Below are 12,505 nucleotides of genomic sequence, written 5' to 3'. Positions count from 1 at the left end.
ATAAAGTCAATCCTTCTGGTGGCTTGGGCTTAAGTTCTCTCCTCACCTTTTCCCGAAGAAAAAAATATGGATTGATAGGAAAGCTACCTGTTTGTTTCTTTTTCTTTTTTTCAGCTTGTTTATTAATTTTAAATCGTGAATAAAAATGCACTGTTTTGACCCTTATTATATTTGCATTGCTATGTAACAGTATTGGCTTTTAAATAGGCTTTAATGCATGGAGTAACTAATGGCTATACTTATTAATGAAACTTGCAGGGCATCTCAGGCTAAAACTTGCAGGGCATCTCAGGCTAAAATAATAGGATAAATCTACTTTGATAGGTTATTAAAGGCAGAAAATGAAACAAATCTGTGGCATATCATGATCCAAGTTTGATATGTCTTCCCATGTTTGCTGCTTGACCTTTATCCATCTTTGTTTATGCTAGATAAATGGGTCAAAAGTATCATTGGAGACTGTGTGCAAGGCTATTTTTAATCCTGTGGACAGATTAGATACATATGTGGGAACAAAATCTTCAACTTCTCAAAAAGCTATGAGATTTTCTGTAAAATAAGCAATCTAGATTGTGACTTTGCCCATGTCTTCCATTCACATAGACGTAAAGTGCCTTGAGTTGAACTTTGTGTGTATGTATCTACGCTTTGTCTCAGGCCAATGTAAGCACCTCATTATGGTGACCTCATTATGGTGACTAGATGAAATCACTTCCCAGAATGCCTTATGAGCCATCATCTTCCTGCAGCAGTTAATGCAGTGTGAGTGTAAACACTGTGGCCTGTGTTGACACTAACAGTTACCCCCCTACCAAATTTATGGTTTGTTTTGGTCAATTTCATGGTCATAGGATTTTTAAAATAATAAATTTGATGACTTCAGCTGTTTTTAAATCTGAAATTTCACTGTGTTGTAATTAGGAGACTCCTGACACAAAAAGGGGTTATGGGAGGGGTCTAAAGCGTTGCGGTACTGTACTGCTGATCATGGCAGTGCTACCCTCAGAGCTGGGAAGCTGGAGAGTAGTGGTTCTAGACAGAAGCCCTGATCTGAAGGCACAGTTGGCACCACCAGCAGCGCAGAAGTAAGGATGATATGGTATGATATGACCATCCTTACTTCTTCACTGCTGCTGGCAGGGTGCTGGTTTCAGAGCTGGGCTCCTAACCAGCTACTGCTGCTCTCTAACTGCCCAACTCTCAAGGCACTGCACAAGAAAGGATGGCCAATAACTTTACGACACCGCGCTTAACCTTTTGGGTCATGACCCCCAATCTGAAAAATATTCTCTTGAAGTGCCCTAATCACTGGACTATAGAAACTTCTGGTATAGGTATCTCCTTTTGAATCTGGGTCAGAGAGACTGGCTATGCCTCACAGTGGTTTGGGAATGTTATCTGGACAGTGGAATATCTTGGGGGTAAATCCTTTCTCTGAATCAAGGATAGTGAGGGAACAGAATCCAAGACTCTAAACCCAGCATACTGATTCACTACTGGATAATTGGGTTACAAAAGTCATCTGTTCCTCTCTCAGGGCTGTGTATTCCACTGGGCATCTAAAAGTTAAATGTTTTGCATTTCTTTTGAGCACTTCAGGTCTCAAAAGATAGGATTACTTAGCTGGGACAGCCTAACATAGTTGAGCCAGGAACATATTGTATACTTTATAGACTGTCAATATAAAAAAATAGCTTTAATAACTGGAACAAGAACAGATAATGCTACGTATATTGAATGGGGCTGAGTTTATCGGAATAACTTGAACTTTGGAATATCCTGACCTTTGAGTGTCTGAACCTCATGACTTGAATGTTGGCTTCTCATTATGATGTTTCCATTTAATCACTTAGGGATATTTTTGAAGGAAAAAAAACTGTGGTAGCAATTGGGTTTTTGTTAGCAAAGCTTGTAGTTTCTTTTCTCTGCAGTTATTCATCCTGTGCTTGCTTCTCACAAGCCCTGTTCTTTACATTTTTAGAATAAACAGGCTTTCAGGTAACTGATCACAAATACACTATATTTGTATGCAGAGTTAAGTCTGGGACTGTCCACTCAAACTTTTCTGTTATGTACTCTGTGTGCAATTTCCAAACTGTCATATTTATGGGCTAAAAAAAATTATCAAAGCGTGCAAAAGACATTACTTTTCTGTGGGGTTTTCTTACTGAAGAGACACACATTTCCTTTTCAATTTATTTTCTTATTCTCGTTTCATGTTAAAATACCATGTCACCAAATACCATGTCACCAAAAAAAAATATGAAAGATGGTTATTTTCTGTAACTTTGCCATATTCTTAGTTTGCATGTTTGATAGGAGAGAAAATAGTTCAGTGAAAAGGGCACTAGCAACCTGTCTGTTCCATTATGATGTTTGGAAAATCACTGAGGCCTATATCCTCAGAGACATTTAAGTTCCCAAACTCCTATTGAAATGAAAAGTCATAGGAGCTAAGTGTTAGAGTAAGGATCAGCAGTTAATCTCTTTGGGTGTGATCCATGAAGGAAGGAAAGGAGGGCACCTAAATTCTTTTGTTATATAGCACTGCAAATGACAAGCAACAGCCTGTTTCCATCTCTGAGCCTGCCACACTGAAGAATAGGTAGTTGGCAGACTGCAATACATGGGTGGGCCCCAGTTTAGGGTAGGCAGGCAATAACAGGAGGATGGGTATATGAGCCATTGGTGCCACCTTTCTTTCTCTCCAGCCTCCTTGTTGGCAATTGATGCTCTGGCCAAGGCCCTGAAAAAATGGGGGAGCTGAACAAATGTGCACCTCCACCTGTGCTGCCCCCAGCACTCAGACAGGGATGGGGAGGGAGGTCTTGTCCTGCTTCACCTGCCTGGCTCTAATGCTGGGGAATGGGGGCAGGTTATGGGGGCTTGCCCCCTCCACCTGTCCAGAGTTGTCCTCTGTAGGCTATGTCTATACTGTACCCTTCTTCCGCAAAAGCTTATGTAAATGAAGCACAGAGTAGAATCATTTGCATAATTAATTAGGGGTGGCTTTTGCGCAAAAAGGAACTGTGTAGATGGCGCCTTTTTGTGCAAAACCTCCCTCTTGCGTAAGAGATGTTCTTCCTGAAAAAATGAGGAAGAAAGGCTCTTGCACAAGAGGGGGGTTTGCGCAAAAAGGAGCTGTCTACCCAGCTCCTTTTTGTGCAAAAATGCCCCTAATTAATTATGCAAATGAACTGGCTATATGCTAATCCACACTTCATTTGCATAAGCTTTTGCGGAAGAGAGGTGCAGTATAGATGTAGCCTGAGTGTTTAGGTCCCGTTAGACTGATGGTTGGCATTCTTTTTACTATAAGTTGAACCTCTCTGATATGGGACTGTCTGGTTTGGTGACATCTGTGGTCTGGCAGGACCATGGATGTTGGTGGACCAGAGAGCCCTGATGCCTGGTACTGGGTCGACTGGGGGTGTCTAGCAACAGAGAAGCTGCCAACTGGGGAAACCCAGCCCGGAGGCAGGAGTAGATCTGGTTCAGTGGCTTTGACCATATAGTGGAGACAGGTGACTGGGGCCAGCAGCAGATTTAGTGATCATGAGGCGAGCCAAGCTAGAAGGTTATTAGCCCTTGGAAAGGACTTAGAGACCAGCAGTGTGCTGGATCAGAGAGGTCCAACCTGGAGTATTTTATTGCATTATTTGACCTGCATTATCCTAAGATTTTCCATCATACTTTATAATTCTTTTGTGTAGCTGTAGGTTTGCTGATATTATCTTCTGTTTTTGGCTGAATGAACTTGCAATCTCTGGGTATATTGACTGCATTTCTATTGAGCATTTTATCTTATTGTTTTCTTTCTAAAGCCTTTTTTTAAAATAATTTTCAAAGCAAATATACTTCCTGGTCTAATTAGCTGAATCTGTTGCTGCCAAACATAGTAGTGGTGTTGTGCGCATAAATTCACCAAGACTGTTATGTTTTATTACTGTATTTACATCTCAGCATGAGGTATTTTGTTACTGTTTTGTTTTAATCATTTACCAGCAGTTCCATTCAAATACATCTTTGATGCTGAAGTTACTATATCCTTAATACCATCTGGATGTTGCTGAATTTACCTTGCAAGAGGAAATTTTGTTCGTGGTCCTATATTGCCAATATCCAATCAATCTTTGTAATCTTTTTTTAATGGAAAATTTCCTTTCCATTTTCTAACTGAAATTGAGAGTTGTCTACTCATTCACATCTACCAGCAGCATTCCTGAAATAGGAGGATGGTGGTTGATGTGCTAGTACTGGTAGCATTTTGTACTTCCCTTAGAGATTTTATTAAGATTTACTGATTGGGAAATAAATGCTTAATAAAGATTTATTATTGAAGTGTTATTTTGAGAAATCTTTCACAAAAGATAAAATTTACCTTTAGTTACTGTTTCTTAAATCTAATCTTCTAGCATATAGTAAAACAAAGTTTAGCTGAAAACTGGCTTGCAGCCATATGAAAAATCAGTAATGTACACATTTTTGCCTGATATTCACCATACTATGATATGGAACCATTTGCTTATATATATACACCCAGGACCTATTAGGCAAGTCACAGAAGTCTCACTCGTCTCATACTAAACTATATCTCAGCTGAGATCTAATACTCTGTTCCATAAGGTGTTGAGATTTAGGTGTGGTATGATGCAAAGATTCTTTAGTAATAATGAAATACAGTAACTAGTAGTTATGGTCTTAAACAAATGCATCTAAAATAAACTGGTACATTAGTGTAGACGCTCCGTGTTAGAAATAGCACCAATGTTCCATAAACATTCTTTGTACTTAGACAATATATTAAGCCAAATGGAATTCAGAAGGGTGGCAAAAAGTAGCTCACACTTATACACAAATAATTATTTTGCCATATTCTGCCCTGACTACTTATATGTACATCTGTGCCTTTGACAGGGGAATAATCCAGGGTAGAATTTGTTCCTCTGAGTAAAGCTAAAGTAATGAACAATTTAAGTATAAAACAACAAGTGTAAATTTTTACTAAACTACATGCTTGCTATATGTTCAACAATAAGACTGCAGCAAACGTCATTGTTTAGTAAATACTTTCCCTTTCTTTAAGAAGGATGTTCCATCCTAACTTAGGATACAAAAAACTTTTATAACAATATCTACTCCCTGTTTTACTCTGAATGGTGGTTAGCTTTAAAACATCTAGGTTATTGTTCATGGATATCTGAGGTAGTGCCACAAAATACAAGTTATGAATACAGGGATTTCTGTTGTGTGGGGGGGGGGTGACTGATGGAGAAAAATTCTTTTAATGGTGGCCAATCTATACGATATAAAAGATTTGTAAAGGGCTGTATTCTCCATTTTTTTAATACTTCATTTTTGTGCTTTCAAGTAAAAGGAAGAGATTTGTTTAAGGTATTTCTTAATTCAGGCAGCTGAGAAATGGTAGAAAAGGGGAGGAGTAGGCCTCAGGCTATTCAAGTATTTTTGTGGGAAAGCAAGTACAAAGAAATAATGAAAAGCTCATTCACTTTTACAGTGAAGGGAAGTACAGGAGCTTTCGAAAAAGCGTTTTTTTATAAAGAACTGTGTCTAGACAGCAGTTTCATTTTTTAAATCCCCTTTTTCGAAAACAGGCGGCCGCCATTATGCAAATGAAATGCTGGAAATTCAAATCCCGGCTTCATTTGCAATTTCAATCTGTCTAATTTACATCCCTCTTTTGAAAGAGGGATATAGTTCAGACATAGCCTAAGAACTGTGTTACCTGGTGGGAGCTAAAGACATCACAGAAAGCAGCTGGCAGGGCTGCTTGCCAAGAACAGTGTGAACAACTGGTTGAGATGAGGAGCAGTGACCACCTTATCCCCTCTTCACTTAGGGTTGAAGTGAATTTTGCAGATGATCGTGTGAACTCTGTGACTGACTAAGGGTAACAAGTGTGAGGGGTGTGTGGAGAATGGAGGGGCATGCCAAAGGAACTCTTGATTGTTGAACTCTAAAACCTAAAGGAAAAGGACACTACCCAAAGTATTCTGGGGTGGGGGTTTTGCTCATAGTTTTATGGTAATTAATCCTGCTTTTGTAGTATCTTTTCCAAATTAATGCTGTTTTACTTCTCTCCTTTTAATAAAATTTTCTTTTCTACACTTAAACTCTATGCTAGTGAGAGGGAAGTATTGCCCCTTGGGGCACCAATACAGTGTTATAGAATTGTCCCAGGTGGGGCATAAACTGGTTTTGAGTTGGGGGGGGGGGGGGAAACCCCTAGATATTGAACCCAGCCTTTGTTGCTGCCAGCACCACTTGTTGCTAATGAGCAAAAGGAGTACATACAAAGTGTGACAGTAGTTGAGCCTGAAGGTGACAAACTCACAGATCACACTCTACAGTTAGATTTGTGAAATCTTGGAAGTAAGGTCATTATAGAATAAAATACCTACTATGCATTTGGTTAAAAAAATATGAAAATGATTGAGGCAAAAGGTAGCTTTTTCCTTTAAAATGCTTTTTTTCCTGATCATGGATTCTAAATTAATTTTATATCTGAGAAAATAACCAAGTCAAAAGGTTATTTTTAGCAAATATCCTCAAACCAGCTTTTGCAATCACTCTCCTTTCAGCTTCAATTCACTGCCACCACTGCTTCAGATTGAATTAAGTTGAGCACATCTAACAAAACAGGTGGTAGCCTGGCAATTTTCCTTAATCTTCTTTGTTGGCATAACTCTTTACCAGCTGAGCACAATGACCCAGAGTTAAATTGACATGAGATCTAAAAACAGATGTAATTATTCACTTACTCCCAAAGCCAGACAAGCAGACATGGTGGAAGAGGAGTGAGAGGAGGACTGAGTTCTCCCCTCAAAATATTGCCTGTATTTTAGAAGGTTTTAGATACATTACTTTATCTGGTATTCTTTAATATTTGAGGAATAGATTTGTAAATTGCAAACTGTTCTTTTAAAATACCAACATGGATCACAAATACTCTCTGAATCCCAGTACATGCTCACAAAGAACTAAATGGATACTCAGCATTGTGACATCCCTCCCCGCATGTTTTATGAGTTTGGCTTATGAATATGCATTACTCGAAGGTGCTTCATGCAAAATGGTCATGTGGCATATCACTCTTTTAGTTACAATCTGCTGAATGCGTATGTCCTATTTTGGTGCATGAATCATTCTTGTGTGTGAAGTTAGAAATATGAAGTGTGGATCTGTTTATGGTTCTAAATGTGTTAATGAGCGCCTTGCTGGTACCCCAGAAACTTAATGATTCTGTGATCAAATCCACTACTTGTGAATAGTTTTATTTGTCCTGTAAGCCCAAACGGTGGTTGGTCCCAGGAAAACATGTGTCCATGCCATGTGGTACTGGAATCCAGGTATTTTTTCATGGGGATGGGGTATGCTGAGCAAAGGGTTTCTGCCCTGGAGAAGCTGTAGGCCTAAGTCAGGGTATAAGATCAACTCTAATCTGACTTGCAACCACTTAAATCTTGCTTTTTGTACTCAATAAACAAAAGTGTTTTTATCTGTCATGGATAAAGTGAGCTAACAAATTTACACAGGGTAAGACACATTTGTCTGCAGTTTTGGTTCCATTTGGGGGTTGGTTGGCTGGGTACTTGAGCCCTTGGAACTGAACTGGTTCAGTGCCTGTGCTGCTCTTCAGGGGACAACAACCCCAACACTGTGCCTTATCTGAGGGAGACCAGGGATTTGGTCCAGTGGGACAGAGTGAAGAGGAGCCCAAAGAGCAGGAAAGTGGGAATCAGTGGTGTGATCAGCATACTATCAGGACAACCCAACAAGATACCTGGTTTTGCTCTTTTGTCATGTCACCTGTGAACATTCTGCACACACAGACAATGGAAGACCTTTTGAAAACTTTGGACAAAATCATGTAGGACAGAGTTTCTCAGCAACTGGCCTGTGAACTGATACCAGTCCCTGAGATCGCCCTGACACAGTTTAGGAAGGTGGGAAACTGACCCTGGTACAAAACAGTTGAAAAACACTGATCTAGGATAGCTAGTAACAGAGTGAAATAGTGTACAAGTTTTCTACTTCTTCCCATCATACCTCGGGATATAAATGAGAAGTTTTTACCTTAGTAGAAACACATCCAGCTGACAGTTTCTGCAATTTAAACAAAAGTAGGACAGGAGCACATAAGGGTGTTTCAGGCTAGAACTGAGATACATTGACTGAGCAATTTGCACCTACTCACAATATGCCTGGTACTAGTTATGCTTTTAGGCTTTCCCTTTCAAAACTAAATTCAAATTCCATTTCCTATCATCCATTTTGATGATGATTGGCAGAATGCTATCCTGTTTTAAAAAAAATAAAATAAAATAAACACCAAAATAATCTTCTCTGTCCTTTGATCACCTTTCGGTGTTTATAGAAACCTGCTTTTCTGTGCTAACTAATTTAATCAAGAAAAAGTTGCTTGTGTTCTTATTGGATCCTCATTTTAAATTGTGATCATACGGTTCATGAGATTATTCTGGGAGTCACACAAATGACTGCCTGACATGCGATAGGGCTTTATTTGCATTCTAAGTTTTCAGCCTAGTATTATTGGTTGGCCAATCTTAAGTCAAGGAACACAAGCGTGTAACCATACTGAACCCAATGCTGTTTGAATATCAATAAGTTGCAGAAGCAGCCAAATCAAGAAGAGTGCAAAAGAGGAGATAAAGTGCAATCATCGGGGGCCACACCTCCATCTACTAACTGCTCCTGCACTTTGAAGGCTCCAGGGATGACCCCATGCATGCTCTGGTGAGCCTTATTTTTCCCCATATACCCCCAATAAGTAGCCTGGGATTTGGGGTAGAACTGCAGAAAGGAACTAGTCAGAGTGGGGATCTTCAGGGAGCTCTCCACAGTTTTAACCAGACTTTACTGACATATGTTGATTGGCTCTTTGCTAAGGTTCCATCCCCTGTGGAAGTTCCTCTGGAAACCTGCTCACTACCCACTCTCTTTTCTTCCTGTTTAACTTATCGTCTATTGCTAACTCCCAGCCAACATGGCTTTTGCACGTTGTTCGCTCTGCTTGTGTGGTATAGCCCTTTTACCATTCTCTGTCCATTTTGTCTATGTAGCCTGTAAGCCCTTCAGTGCAGGGGCAGTCTCCTATTAAGTATATTTACAGTATTTTGCACAACAGGTCTCATTTTTGGATGTTCCTTTAGTACTACCATCTAAGTATACTGGATTTTACAATTTACTTTATAATTAGAGGATAATGGTGAGTGTCTCTTGCTCATACAGGTATAGTACCTAGAACAGTTTTAATTTGGTAAGCTCTCTTCTGAAAGACCCCAAAGAGTTCTTGATGAAAATTTAACAACTGTGAGGCGGACACACATCATTTCTTAAATAAGTGGATTTTCCCCATGACCGCTAATGCTTCTACATATTTTGGTTAGTCTCTAAGGTGCCACAGGACCACTCATTGGTTTTTAAGTTTACAGACTAACATGGCTACCCCTCTGAGTATCTTTACTAGTGGTGATCTTGGATTTCCATCCGCCCTGAAAAGTCATATACCGCTATAATATAATTTTACTATTTCAGTAACATAGCTCATTTCAGGACTATGCTATTTGAAGGTAAAACTGAAATATTAATTTTTCACTGCCTTCAAAGTCGAACACAGATTGGACCTGACTGATCCCAGGTGAGGGATTTTTCTAGATCAGGGAGGTCATTTCTGGAGCCCTTCTGCCAGTCTTCCCCCCCCCCCCCCCCCCAACCCTTTCACCCCACCTGACTCCCCACCGGAGCCCAGCTAGGTTGTGTGCCAGGTTTCCTGCCACTCCAACTGCCTAGCCAATCTGGGCTGCATGCTGGACTTCCTGGCTCCCTCTAACCTGCACAGTGTAGCTGTGCTGCATGCCAGGCTTCCCAGCTCTCTAGGCAGCCCAGCTGGGCCACGCACCATGCTCCTGGCCCTGTCCCTTGCATCATGTTGGGCTCCCCTCCCTCCTTTCCCTACCTCCACAGCATGCCCGGACACTCTGATCAGAGAATTCCAGGTTACTGAGGTGCAACCTGTATTATAATCCCTTCTTTGTTAATCAACCTTAAGTAAAACTCAGTATTTAGACATAATACTTAAATAATAATAATAATAATAATAATAATAATAACCTATGGTATGATATAATCCTAGCTTTGTGTCCTCCAAACTGTTAGCTACCTGAATTCCTTACTACTGTACAACGTTTTCAGTAATCTTATACAATAGTACTATGAACAATATATATTTTATTCTTGAAATAGCTATTGACATATTAAATCTAAGGACTGATTGCTTTTTTAAAAAAGTTTGGCATGCTAACCAAAGCTACAAACTAAGGCTAGTAGGAAGAATTAGGATGAAACAGGTTTTCCATTGGAATGTGGTGATGGAGTGAAATGGGAATGTTCTATGCTACTTGTTGGATTTTTTGACAGAATTCCAACTGAACTCAAGGAGGGTTTCCTGTCAGCCTGGCTGCTGACTTAATGAAGGACAGAAAGATGTAAATAATTTACAGGGGAAGCGCACACTCTGACATTGTTGCATAAACACAGTGTAGTTTCCCTCTCAGCCTTGTTCTGACTCTTCTATTGTAGTTCTTCTACCCTTATCCTGAACTCTTGTTCCATCTTGAACTAAATGTTTGGGTGCCATGCTGTTTCTATGCTAATTCCTAGAGTGATAGCCTATTGAATTGTTATCCTTTGGTTTGCTCAGTGTATTCTGGAGATGGGTAAATCATATCAAAGTCTCATCATTTTCATTGGAGAGGAACACTGAGTCTCAGGACATCTGTAAAGTAAAAGAAAAAGGAGATGTGCTCACTGTAGTATGTGGAGGTCATTTTAGAAAACATTAAAGTGGGCAAATGGGAGAGCAGCTCTATTTACCTACTCTAACTAGCAGGCCATACACATAACTTTCAGCCCGTCTAATATGTGCACGCCTTAAGTATTTTCTGTTGCTGTTGAATCTGTTTATAGAGGTGCTGAGTAAACTTTGTTGCTAGCATAATAGCTAATAGTTACAAAGAAACTTTCAGCTGATATTCTGCCTGTCCTTGTATTTCAGAGCTATTATTTTAATATTCGTTTAAAAATCTTCCTATCTTCATTGAGATGTCAAAGGTCTCTGACCCAGAAAGACTGAGAAAGTTTAAACCCTTTAAACTGAAGTGTAACATTTGAAGTTTTGCTTTCTAACACTTAATTATCAGTTACCATGAGGAAATTAGTATGTTGATACACATTTTTCTGTTTGACCATGCATCTTTTTTGCTTCCTAGATACAGATTTAGAATGCTAATTATCCTTCAACCAATTAGATATTTTTACTTTAGCAAATTAATGTTTTTGACACTTTCTGTAAATGTCATTACAAGTCTAACTAATGATCTGATTATAGTGCAATTAGTTTAAAATCCTCTTGCCAAAGTTACCCATCAAGAAGCAAAGGAATACAAAGACAAATGGACAGAACAAATGCTTAAACAAATTTTCCAAATGTTTAAGAAATGTCATATAATTAGGAAACCAGTCTTAGGTCACTATTTGGAAAATTACTCATTAGATAATGTTGAATGCTTTCACTGTTGTCCCAGAGACTTAGGAACCACAGCAGTGAAAGTATTAGAGTGCCAGCAACTCCTCCAACATATGGTACCATCCCCAACCCTGCACCCCCATACTCTGTCAGGGCTGCTATACAGATAGATAAGATGCAGCTCTGTGGAAGAGTAGGGTGTGATATGGAGGGTGGTAGAGCCATGCTAGAGGAGCTGTAGGTGTGGGGCCATCTGATAGTCTAATGTCTTTCCAGCACACTGTGCCAACTTTAAAGTTTTTGCTCATGAACAAGTGGATGCCAAGAACTTCTGTGGCACAGTAAGATTGTCAGTGACAAGTAAATCTACATCCAGACAACCTGAAGCACCTAACTAGAGACTGATCCAGATGGTGCTGGATCCACAAGGAGGCCATGTGTCTCTGGGTTTTCCACGATGATGATGATACTCAACAGCTGCAGACTGAAAGAGTGAAATGAACAGTAGCGTTATCTGGATCTGAATATTCTTCAGTTTCAAAAATAATCTGATTATAAAAGCTCCAACTATTTTGCTTTGTTACTTTTTGAAATTTCAAAAAGTGAGAAACCCTGTACTGCATATAAACTGCTAGGTGAATTGAAATGTGATGACTGGAATACAACTAGTGCTTAATTGCTTTTAGATTACATGAAGATTACTAATACATGAAACTGAAGCAAATTCTTCCCTTTGAGTAATTGTTAAGCTTGATTACCATGAGTAAGGATAATATTACTCACAGCAGAACTATTCTCTCTACTTTATATTCTGAGCATGATAAATATCAGGGCATTCGTGTTAGGAGACACGATGCAAGCAGATGTTAAGGTCTTCTTTTGTATGGGGCCAGATCCTGAGAGATGCTGGACATTCCTATCTCTTACTGAGTTATT

General features: G+C 39.5%; 1 long non-coding RNA gene across 2 annotated transcripts in view; it reads left to right on the top strand.

Annotated features, from left to right (window-relative positions):
• LOC106731633 (uncharacterized) overlaps nucleotides 1-12,505 on the top strand; it is a 187,981-nt gene that overhangs the window by 69,746 nt on the left and 105,730 nt on the right. Inside the window, exon 2 of one of the 2 annotated variants that reach the window (XR_012900973.1) lies at nucleotides 8,651-8,778. The exons of the other annotated variant lie outside the window; for it this stretch is intronic. This is a non-coding gene — a long non-coding RNA (uncharacterized LOC106731633). The remainder of the gene's footprint in view (nucleotides 1-8,650; nucleotides 8,779-12,505) is intronic. 2 annotated transcript variants of the gene reach the window in all.

The sequence above is a fragment of the Pelodiscus sinensis genome, chromosome 2, assembly GCF_049634645.1.
Source record: "Pelodiscus sinensis isolate JC-2024 chromosome 2, ASM4963464v1, whole genome shotgun sequence".
NCBI lineage: Eukaryota > Metazoa > Chordata > Testudines > Trionychidae > Pelodiscus > Pelodiscus sinensis.
Note: the sequence above shows the minus strand (reverse complement) of the source record. Positions and strands in the feature narration are given on the sequence as shown.